Source organism: Hyperolius riggenbachi, chromosome 9 (genome assembly GCF_040937935.1).
Source record: "Hyperolius riggenbachi isolate aHypRig1 chromosome 9, aHypRig1.pri, whole genome shotgun sequence".
NCBI lineage: Eukaryota > Metazoa > Chordata > Amphibia > Anura > Hyperoliidae > Hyperolius > Hyperolius riggenbachi.
In genome coordinates, this window is record NC_090654.1 from 242,033,081 (window position 1) to 242,045,479 (window position 12,399).

Here is a 12,399-nt window from a genome sequence, read left to right on the forward strand (position 1 = left end):
ACGATATGCGGAAAAGAAGGTAAAATTTAGCTTAAAGCGGACCCAAACCAATCATTTTTTTTAATTCAAAATATTTAGTTACACCACTCTGACACATACAAAGATAAATAAACACTCCTTCAAGCCTATGAGCATTTCAGTGCATGCTTTTCACCCTTCTCTTTGCATAACTAGGGTTATACAGGTGGCAGCCATTAGCAATTCCTCCTTTGCTGGACACCATCTACTCCACCAGTTTGCCGGATTATTTGCTGCCAATATGAAAGGAAGGGAGGGGTTTCTCCAATAAATGGAAAATATTTTATATTTGTCATCATGCAGCTGAAAAACGCTGTTATTTATTATTATAATTTAGAAAACAGATTTTATTTCTGAAATCTTGTATTTTTAGTTTGGGTCCACTTTAAGGAAGTGCCTGATTATGCAGTGCCACAATTTGCATTTACACAAGCCCCATGGCACCGAAATGTACCTTCTTTGCCGCATAACGTGGCTCTGCGGCAGAGGGGGGGGGGGGGGGGGTTACGGTTTAGGGTGTGGAATAGGATTAGGTGCCACCAGGGAAGGGGTTAGATTTAGGGACCACCAGGGGGGGTTTAGGGTTAGGCACCACCAGGAGGGTATTAGGGTTAGGCACCACCAGGGGGGCCTTAGGGTTAGGCAGTACCGGGGAGTCTTAGGGTAAGGCACCACCAGGGGGGGTTAGGTTTAGGCACCATGGGGGGGGGGAGGTCTTAGGGTTAGGCACCACTAGTGGGAGTCTTATGATTAGGCACCACCAGGAGGGGTCTTTAGGTTAGGCACCACCAGGGGGGTCTTAGGGTTAGCCGTCAGAAGGAAGGGGGTCTTAGGGTTAGGCACTGGAACAGGGAGGGTTCAGTGTGAGTAGGGTAAGATTAGCCATAGTAAAATATCTGTAAATATTACTGATATTTTACTATTACTAAACAGAAAACAGTAGTAGAATATTGCAAATTTTAGCAACATTGTACCAGCGACAACTCCCTTCCCTGCACCCTTTTTTCAGGCGCCTTTTTTTTCATACATGCGAATTTTGTTGTAGATTTTCCTTACGTTTTTGTCAAAGCTAAGAGAGATTCTGGAAATATAGCTGGATGAAGATGAAAGTTCCCTGGTAACTAATCTCCTTGATTTCTATATAAAGCTGGCGTTCCTTGAGCCCGTGCCCAGGAGCCTTGTGTTTTAGAGCAGATTAGCAAAAAGACAAGTGCTCGTTACAAAGAACTATGGTGCGGAGTGGTGTTCCGAACTTCGTCATCCCTCACTTTGGCTTTTCGGTTGAACAAACTGGGCAAAACTCAATTGTTCGGAGGGTAATGAAGCCTATTTTTCGAGCTGACGTTTAGGAAGAAGGGAGGACAAAGGAAGCACGGAGGAGCCTGTGTTTGGTCATTTCAGGTTCAGAGAACCACAAATTCGACTGGATTAGAGTTAATCTGTCTGTTGAATACCAACAAAGGAAGCACAATGCAGCCTGATCTAATATGGCGGAGAATGGGGCAGAAGTTATCTCTTTCTCTGTCCAGGCAGCAGATCGGTTGAGGAGGCAGGAAATTTGCAGACCTAATCCCTTAAGTGTCGAACACAATCACTGCTTTATGTTCAGTGAAAGGGTAAAATCATGGAAATGGAGGAAATGTGCTAGAATTGTCTAAATCAGGATATACACTAGCTAAAGGTTACACCCTTCAGAGGTGGTTGCGCTCCTTCTAATTGATATTCATGCATTCCTGTCTAGCCATTGTCTTACTATGTCCAGTGGTCTAGCAATGTCTATTTAGCATCATTACTTTTGTTTGATGATTAGAGGATGACGTATGTTGATAAACAGTAGAATCCCCTTACAGTAAACTCCAAGGGACCAGGAAAAGTGGTTTACTATATTAGAAGTGTACTATATAAAAAATGGTCATACTCAAGCACATAAAGTATACCATAGTATCGGATCTTAATTTAGTCAATAATTTGGAGTAATTTTTCTTTTCAATGCTTCAGCAAGCGAGCACAGACATTGTCAAATCTAGATCAAAATGTACTGTGCTCAGTATGCAGGGCTTTGCATGCAATAATCACACAACAGAAACCTAAAGGCCGTACACACGCCTGACTGCAGGCAACGACGGGTCCGTCATCACCTCCCGCTGGGCGGGTTTTCAGCAGACAGTCGGGCGTGTGTACAGTCTGTCGGCGGACTGATAAGGCTGTTTCTGAGCGATCCACCGGGCGGATCGCTCAGAAACAGCCTCATCAGTCTGCCGACAGACTGTACACACACCGGACTGTCGCTCGAATGCCCGCCCAGCGGGAGGTGACGACGGACCCGTCATTGCCTGCAGTAAGGCGTGTGTACGGGCCTTATGTCTCAGCTGTTCATGCAGGTACAATACTGATAGTGTGCTCCTCTGTTCACATGTCTGTGCAGCCTGGGTGATACTGTAGTGTTGCATCCATGCACAATCAAGTCATAGATGATAGGCAATTACCTCTGTAGCAGCTTACACAGGAAGCTTAGGTCTCACCGGCTGGTTTATTTGAGTTAATCAATGCAGGCCCAGAATATAGTGAAGATAACAAGCAGGCTACAAGTGGCTGCCAGCCCTCCCACTAACCATGGCTCATAGGTCTCTGACTGACGTATGCGCCCACCCATTTTCCACTATAGCTGGATACAGAATACCAAAGGGCCAAAAAAAACAACAGGTTTATTACAACAGAAAGTTATATTATATCAGGGTTTACTATACCAGGCATAACTCCCATATACAGGTAGACTTAGGAACGACCCGCCGATACGAACGGCATGGATTCTGTGTTTCCATGGGAACAAACCAAATTTTTTTTTTCAAATTGGACTTGTAGTTTTTGAGAAAATCGATTTTTAAAAATTCAAAGAAAAAATGGCTTTTAAACTTGTATAAGCAGGTATAGAGGGCAGAGGTGACACAGAGGGGGACACTGGAGGCACAGGGGGGCACAGAGGAGGTACAGGGGACAAAGATGACACAATGTTCCGACTTAAGAATGGATTCAGGTTAAGAACGAACCTACAGTCCCTATCTCGTTTGTTAACCAGGGACTACCTGTACTGTACTTATATGTTGCTTGACCGGGACTTGGACACTTATTTTACTATACTCGAATGCTTACTATATCAGAGGTTACTATACCGAGATAATACTGTATAAAACGTCGGAGGTGCCTCAAGATATAAAATGAATAAAGATGGTTTAGAGGGAGGAAAGTGATTATCTCTAAATGACCACATCAATTTGAAAATATAAAGAACAATTTCTCAAAGGATAAGCACATCTCCAGAGGATAAAAACACTGTAACACCAAATATCATGCACATCAGAAAAATAAAACTTACACACATTGTCCCTTATCATAGGGTACCCCACGGTTAAAATACACCCAGTGTTAAAGTGTACACGAGGCGATATGTGACATGATGAGATTAACTTGTGTATGTACAGTACACAACATATTAATAACCAGGCTGCAAGAGTTCCTTTCTAGGCATGGATGTGACAGCTTCTGTCTTGTTGGCACCTTGTCGGGAATATAGTACACATCACTGATCAGCAGATTACAGCCATAAAAGTTTTCCTGGTAGACTACAAGTTCTGAGGACAGGGTGAGATAAAATACATGAACTATTGCCCTTTTTCTAACTCTGGGACACTTAATTGGCTGCCACTGATTCGAGACAGCAAAACTACCTACTTTGTGAATGTTTAAATATACAGTAAAAGTAAACCCTGGGATACTTAAAAAGTATCCCAGAGTAGGAGGATAAATATAATTGTTTATCTCATCAGTTTATTTTCACTTCGGGTTCACTTTAAAGAGACTCTGTATTAAAAAAAAAAATACCCTGGGGGTACTCACATCAGGATCCTATCGAGGCTTCCCCATCCTCCTCCGTCCCACGGTGGGCTCTGTCTGCCCCTCTGAAGCCACAGCCCACAATTTGTCAGGTTGTTCAATATTTACCTTCCCTGGCTCCAGCGAGTGTCGCTGTTGCGGCCCTCCGCTCGGAAATAGATGGAAATAGCCGATCCCAGTTGCGTCTGCGCAGTAGAGCGCACCCGACTTGGATCAGCTATTTCCGCCTATTGTGGAGCCGAGAGCCACTACTGCGCCTCCTGCTGGAGCCCGGAAGGTAAATATTTTACATCCCTGCCGTTCGGGGTGCTTTAGTGGCTGGATAGTTGTAATGGTTAAGGGCTCTGCCTCTGACACAGGAGACCTGGGTTCAAATCTCGGCTCTGCCTGTTCAGTAAGCCAGCACCTATTCAGTAAGGAGTTTCTTGGGCAAGTATCCCTAACACTGCTACTGCCTACTGAGTGCGCTCTAGTGGCTGCCTCGCAAGCACTTTGAGTCCGACAGGAGAAAGGCGCGATACAAATACTGCAATTATTATCGCCGCCACCGTGACACAGAGGAGGACGGGGGAAGCCTCAATAGGATCCAAAGGCTTTCCCCTACCGAGGTGAGTACCCCCCAGGGGTGTTTTTTCTTAATACAGATTTTCTTTAAAGAGAATCTGTACTCTAATATTCTTACACTAAAAAGCATACCATTCTATTCCTTATTTTCTCCTGTGCCCCTCTGTGCTGTTTCTGCCACTCTCTGCTGCAATCCTGGCTTGTAATTAACAGTTTTAGGCAGTGTTTACAAACAAACTAACCAGCTTGTGATAGGCTCACATAAATAGAGTGTGTGAGTCGTACAGAGTGTGCAGGGGGCCTGCAGAGGGTGTGTATCGCTTCTATCCAATCACAAGCAGCCCTGCACATTCCACACATTCAAGCCTTAGCCCGACAAACACGACAGAGGAAAGGAGATAAGATTTATTACAGAGACAGTGCAATTAGGAAAGGCTGCAGTAAGCCAGAGCACATTAGAACAGGCATAGGAACTTATAGGATAGAAGAACTAAGGCTAAAAAATTTGTTACAGAGTCTCTTTAAGATCCAACAAAAGTTGCTGCCTGTCTCCAGCCTGACCGGTTTCGTGCACTTGCATCCTCAGAGGTCTGAATGATATTACTTAAGCACTCCGGCAATGCTTTTAATTGAATTCACCACTTCTTCAGGTCCTTGCCAGAGTCAATAACCCAACTGGTTTATACAGCACCTCTATTGGTCAGTTTTTGCTAGAAGCAGACTGCACCGCGGTACGCTGGCAGCTGCTATACCCAAAGTGAGCCTTCAGCAAACGTCCTACAGAAGAGAGGCATCTTGCTGGCCAAAAATTTCAATAGATTTCCCTCCAGATTGTGTCGCTCTTTGGGGCGCTCACACACATGCAGAGAGCTGGGAATGTTTAGGAAGGAATAATCGACGAGTCTTCAGGCATTGCAGTTGGGTAGTCCCTTTAATTTGCTGTTAAATTTAGCGTTCTGCTGAGTGTAAAATGTTTATTTTTTACTCTATTTTAACTAGCCTGAGGATTTTTAGAGCACCATAAAGTGTCGATTTAATGTTGCTTCCTACTAATGCATTAGAAAGCTTGTTATGTGCTTAATATCTCGACTAATTTTGTCTGGCTGAGAGTAGATGATCCAGATAGGATGCGCTAATATCCACTCCGTCCCTCCTAATGGGAAACTGTCTAACTATGTTAGGCTTTTCCTGTATTATGTGTGCATATACTATATAAACATTATCATTTTCATACAGCTAAATTGCTCCTTACTACCGATATTGCTGACTGTATTTGGAGATACTGATCATTATTGTATTGTAAATATTGCTACACTCTGGTATTCTCATACTACGCATGTGATCTACATGGTGGCTGCCATATTTGTTACATCGGCAAGCTGTTAGGTTTCCAGACAAAGTGGATGTTTTAGTCTGATGTTAACGAGGAACTTTAACCAAGGATTGAACTTCATTCCAATCAGTAGCTGTTACCCCCTTTCCCATGAGAAATCTTTAACTTTTATCAAATAGATCATCAGGGGAGTCTGTATGGCTGATATTGTTGGAGAATCCCCTCCCACAGTGTGATGTCATGACTCATGACCATGGTCCTGACAGCTTGCTGTCTGTGAACATACGTTGCATTGTGGGAAACTACTGCCAAGCAAGCACTATCTCCCTCTGCATAGAGTTCTCAGTAACGAATACTCCGTACAGATCACCTGGCAGAACTAAAGATGTCGCCATCTGTGATAAATTTCAGAATGTAAATCACGGAGAGGAAATATTTTTTACAATGGGAAAATTCTGACTAAATAATCTCTAAATTAATATTGTAAAAAAAATAAGCAATTTTATTTATTATGTTATTTTCACTGCGATTCCTCTTTAAAGGTACTCAAATACGTGGTGACAATTGCTCGACCTGGGTGCATTCTGCTGATTGTCTGTTGAGCTCATGTATGGGTGATACAAGCAATTGTCTTGGAGTGGGTTATCAATCAAATGGGTTTCAACACTCTTCCCAGTCTCTATTGTCCACTCTTGAGACAAGCAGTATGTGGTGTCCATATCTGTTTTCTCAATTCCCCTTCTCTCTCTTGATATAATTTTTGGCTCATCTTCCATGCCACGTTTTCATATCTGGGTCAATCTGGCAATAGAATGGCAGAGGTTGATTGGATGGAATGCCTGCATGTCAGAAGTCTGGCAAGAGAATGGCAGAGGCTGATTGGATGGAATGTCTACATGTCAGAAGTCTGGCATCAGAAAGGCGGAAGCTGATTGGGTTAAAGTCTGCATGTCAGAAGTCTGGCATCAGAATGTCAGAGGCTGATTGGATGGAATGCATGCATGTCAGAAGTCTGGCAATATAAAGGAAGAAGTTGATTGGATGGAATGCCTACATCTCTGAAGTGTGGCAACAGAAAGGCAGAGGCTGGTTGGATGGAATAGCTGCATGTCAGAAGTCTGGCAAAAGTATGGCTAATTGGTTGGAATGCCTACATGTCAGATGTCTGACAACAGAATAACAGAGGTTGTTTGGAGGGAATCCATGGCATACTGAGCTCTACTGTCAGCTTGCAGTTGTAGGCTGCGCTATCTCCGCTAACCTGCCCTAAACTTCCTGACCTCCGAGGACTGCTGATACTCCAGTATAGGGTAATGAAATAATTGCATTGTTCATTTCTCTGGCACCATAGTGATCTGTGTTAGTTTGGCTATAGGGTATGCCTTTCGGTGCCAGCATTTGGCAGTTATAATGGAAAAGCACAGGTTTGAAGATTTTGGAACCTGGTGCTTGGATTTGGTGCTGGGGTAAACATAACAAAAGTTATTATTGTTTATGTATCGGCAACATTTAAGAGAGTTATTGTCAGTGATAAAGTAGAGGGAGCTTAGGTTTAGATATTAATATTAGAAGGTTTAGGTTAGGCACCAGGAAGATGTCAATCATGCAGTGGGGGCTAGAGATGGGTGTCACAAAAGGGTTAACATTGGGAAAGAGGTCAGGGCTAGGCATGGGTTAGGCCTGTAGCCTCCAAAGGAGTATCTGACTTCTTTTTCTAAAAGATTTCCCTTACAGGAGCCTATAGGCACTGAAGTCATGGCACGATACATTTCGCCCTCCATGAACCTACAAACACCTGCCAAACTGAACCGCAAGAGTGCTGGCTGGCCCAGCTGTCACTTCTCCCTTATTTCCCTTGCCCATTATAGGTGGCTACAGGTGCCCTTTAGTATTAGTTAGACGTTGCCTCAAAATTAGGTAGCTAGAGGTGCCCCTAAGTATTGGGTAGCTAGAGGAACCTCAGTAGCTAGAGGTGTTCCTGAATGAAGGGAGATCTCGCTAGTGGAATACAGAGAACAGGGTGAGTAATCTCTCATTTACCCTCTCATCAGGACTCTGCATAGGAAAAGAGGGAGTGAGTCACTTGGGGAGGGTAGTGAGCCACCTTTTCATCATCAAGTGCCTATAGGCCCGTGCCTCCAGTGCCTTATGGTGAATCCGGCCTTGACCACCATAATGGTTTCCCTGACTTTACTATTGACCATTTGTTAACATAATGTAGGGTTAACTGCAATGCCAGTGTAATAGCACAAGATGAATCCCTATAAAGTTGTTTCCATCGTTTAATAAGAATATGGAAATAAAACTTGCACATACCAGCCAATGCGATATTCTCATTAATGATGAGTTCTGTCTACCGGAACATTGAGATTATCGAATTGCATTTTTTCTTCCCCCCCTTTTGCAAGTTTCCGCTGGGGAATTTCTAGTCTGTTTCTCTTAGAGATGTAATTATCTCATCAGTCCCCTCTGCTCTCTGTTTCCCTGATTGTCTATGGAGGAGGATGTTCTATTTCCTGACATCTTTCCAAGGACAGAGAAGAGCGGAGTCTTCACATTATGTGCAGGGATGACACACAAGCCATAGTAATTGATTTTGTGGCTGGTGTACATATAGGCATCGGGATAAATATATATAGATTCTATAGCTCAGGGTAGACAACCAATCATTGATCAGATGGAACGGTAGGCAGAAACCACTAATTGGATCATTAAATATAAAATATTTAGCAGCACAATCATGAGAGTACATCAGTTCAGTCAGTTATTAACTTAAAAATATCTCAGAAAATGTTACTTTTTTTTATTACAGTAGAATTTCGTTATACTAAACTCTGATATAGCCAGGGCCGGTTCTCTCATGAAGCAAGGTGAAACACTTGCATCAGACGCAGAGATTACAGGGGCAGCATTTTTGTATTGTGAGCCAGGTGAAGAGGTCATCATTGGGGAAAAGCAGCTTGTTGTGCTGTCTGAGGAGTCTGACAGTGAGTGGGGGAGGGGGGGGGGGGTTCTGGAGAGCAGCAGTGTTTCATTTGAATTAAATGAATCAGAGTAAATTGTCGGGTGCGGGGGGGGGGGGGGGGGAGGGGTGTCATCCTCACAAGTTTGCCTCAGGCAGCAGAAAGTCTAGGACCAGCCCTGGATATAGCAAACGTCTGGCTATAGAAAACTCAGTCCTCAGGTCCCGACCATGCACCTGTATGGATAAACAACAAAGTCTCCGGTATCCGACAATGGCGGGGACCGCCTGATGCCAGAGACAGGTGCTTTCCGGTTGTTTGAGCAACTGGCTTAAAAAGCACAACCCCCCCACCCTATGCAGCATAAAATACTTACCGAGCCTCCCAACGTCTTCTACCCATCCTGTAGTTCCCATTGGCTGTTTGGCATCCGTCCGTGTACGGCTCCTGGCCTGTCACCTTACCCACGTCGGGTCACGTGGCATGCCATAAGCCATGCATGGATGACGGAAAACCGCTGGGAGTTATGGGAAGGTTAGAAGACGCCTCCTAGAGGCTTGGTAAATATTTTATGCCCTGCACCCTCAAACACCCCCCAACCCCCAAAGCACAGTCCCTGTTATCCACTCACGCATGCCGGTTAGTTGAGACTTCCAGTTGCCTTAATTCAGGGACTTTGCTGTACAATGTATGACCAAATCTCATATGGTAAACTTCTGACATAGTAAATTACTTGGCCAGATCGCTTGAAGTTTACTATACAGGGACTGTACTATATATTGTTGTTTTATTTAGTTTCTGGTGCATATTGAACACTTTGATTATAGCACAGTTGACAGCCTGATTTATTAAGCTAAGGGATTGCAGTTTGTCATCTCTAAGCTTAGTGCGGCTGCGATCCCCAGGCTGGATCTGAGGCTGCGATCAGCTCCATTGAGAGGACTAGGGGAAAAGGGCATACAGTACATGTGCATACTTCTATTCCTAGTGCATTTTTCAGGTTTTTGTTTCTGATTGTGGTACATCACCAACTTTAAATAATAACCCTTCTGCCATGTCAGATCATGTTTTCCTGTATAGTTGTAATGATCTGCTCTGCTGTCTGCACAGGCAGACAGCTGTTTGACCCTTTTGTAAATCTGAGTGCTGCAAGTCCCTGGAAAAGAGACCTGTCTCCACTCTGCAAGCTGCAGAGTTGCTGTTCTGGGGAGGAATTTGCATCTACTTGTCATGCAAATTGCTTAGCTGCTTCCTTTGATGGCTTGCAGTATAAATACCATTTCCTCCCAGAATCCCTTGCTGGTCATGATGGTTTTTTCCTGCTAACTCACCTGGAGTATCAGCCTTTGCTATTGTTTTACTAAGATTATCTTACAGTAATTCCTTGGGACTGCAATAGGCATCCCTTCTAGTGCAGTCAGGTTGTATTATCTGTTTTGCCTTGTACTGTCTATCTGTTGCGATTGTCTTGTCGCCAGCAGCGGTCAACAGGAAATCGTTCTGCCTGTACCCCGTCTTAGGGGTGCTAGCCAGAGCTACTGGTTGATTCATCTGTTTGTCTGTCTGGATCGCATCCGCTCTAGCGGTAGTAGCGGTGGTTCCTTCTGTGCTCTGTCTGGGAGTATAGGCCAGAGCTGCGGTTGCTGCTGGCTACTCCTTCTCTTTGTCTTGTCTGGTACGAACGCTTGCTGTCGGCTCGGTGAGGTAACCGTTTAGCAAGCGTACGCGTTCTCTATTCGTGTTTGTGTTGCTTTGGTTAGTTAGGGTGGCACGCTTATCACTGGGCGCCTAATGTCTTTAACGCTTTCGCTGTTGCAAATGAATGCGGAGTTCGCGTTTAGCTAGCGTTTGTTATTTTCCTTGACGTTCTGTTATTGTTATTTGCTGAGCCTTTCTTACTACTCTCGTGCTCTGTCTTGCTCGGTCTTGTGTCACTGTTGGCAATCGCCATTCTTGCGATTGCTTTCATACTTGGTTTCCGCTGTTGTGTGTTCACCGTCGCCAGGTGGCGACTAGATTGGTGGACACACATGCATTCTGTCTCTGTGCTCACTTTCTCTCTACAGGTGCTCTGCACCAAAGCTGGGTTCTGCTATTTTAAACGCCTGTGGAGGATTTCCGCAGTCAGCGCTGACCAGGGAAATAATTCCCCAATCGTTACAATAGACCTAGCTATTGTATGTATGAACAAAAGTTTGGGAAATGTTGTCCATCTTTCTTCTTGTCTATGATACTAATGAAAGTGGACTTCTGCTGTAAATTCTAAAGTGAAAAAGAGACAGAGTGACAGTTACTATGACTGTTCCCACTTTATTTTTACCCAATGCAGACTACTTCATTAAGAAGCAGGGAAGCATTGTGGCAGTTCTGGAAGGCCTCCTAGTGTGGCTGGCACTGCACTACTTTTCTCCACCTCTCCTCTCTGTGATAGGCTGGCTCAGTGGCACAGGTAGAAGCAGAGCGTGCCTCAAGCTACACCATGAGGCTCCTCCCACCCATAGATGACACAATCTCATAGCAGTATTCACAAAGGTAGAAAACTGCCATGGCAGTATTTCAGAAAGAGGCGTGGCTAACCAACAAAACCTGCATTTTATGGCACAAGTAGTCAGTTTTTAGTTATCACTTCCTGCTACTCTGATATAACATCTGCCTGTGCTGATAGTGTTTATTTTATTTTTACACCAGAGGTTCGCTACCATATAGGGCAAAGGGGGCAATTGCCCCAGGTACCCAGCATCCATAGGGGCCCCCAAGTGTCTGCTAGTGACAGGCACCCACTTGCCTCCTCCACATTCCAGGCATTGCAGGTCTGTTTGTCTTCTCTGTAGTGTTGGCGCTCTGAAGTGCAGACAGAACACTACAGAGAAGACAGACAGGACTTCCAGGGCCTGGAACTCAGAGGAGGAGAGAGTCTGCCTGTCACCCCTGCCTCTGTAATGCTGGGGGGGAGGGGGACTTTAGGGGCACCTCCTACTATACTGGGAGGGGGAGGGGGGGTGATGGGGGGCTCCCAAGTTACTTTTCCCCCTGGGCCCCATGGTAGCTAGAACCGTCCATCTGAATAAAGCCGAAAAGGGTAACTGCAATTCTAATGTAAACAAATCCCTTATTTAATTAACGCGTAAGCATGTGTTATTTTTTGTTTTCCTTATACCATGAAGCCGCGGTGCTGCAACTGTTGGTATGTATTTTCTCAATGGTGCCAAAGGAAAAAAAGAGCACATCTCCAGTAATTGGTGTGAATGTTCAGAGACGCATCAGAGTGTTTTAGCAGATCCCTGTGGATTATACATATGTAGCGTTTATATATTACTGATAAGGTCTTTACCCGAAGCGCTGGCATTTCAGCGCCGGGTAATAATATAAAAGCTTTTCTCTGACGCCACAAATTGGTTTAACAAATGAAAAATACAAGTGCCGAAGACTTCATTTGCTCCGGCGCGGCGGCGCCTCGGTAATATGTATGGGAATGTCGTTTTATGGCGCTGATAAGATGTTCGAGTAGCACGCAATATCGTCTTAACTGCCGGCTCGGCGGAACCCATCTGGCGCTGGCAGTGGCTTGGGGACCATTTAGCCCTTTTTTACGATGTCAATGAGATTTCAGAAGACTTGGACTCAGCTGTC

The 12,399-nt window shown here is 44.6% G+C and overlaps 1 protein-coding gene across 3 annotated transcripts in view; it reads left to right on the forward strand.

The window, feature by feature from the left end:
* KIF26A (kinesin family member 26A) overlaps positions 1-12,399 on the forward strand; it is a 244,091-nt gene that overhangs the window by 166,547 nt on the left and 65,145 nt on the right. The gene's annotated exons all lie outside the window — the stretch shown is intronic.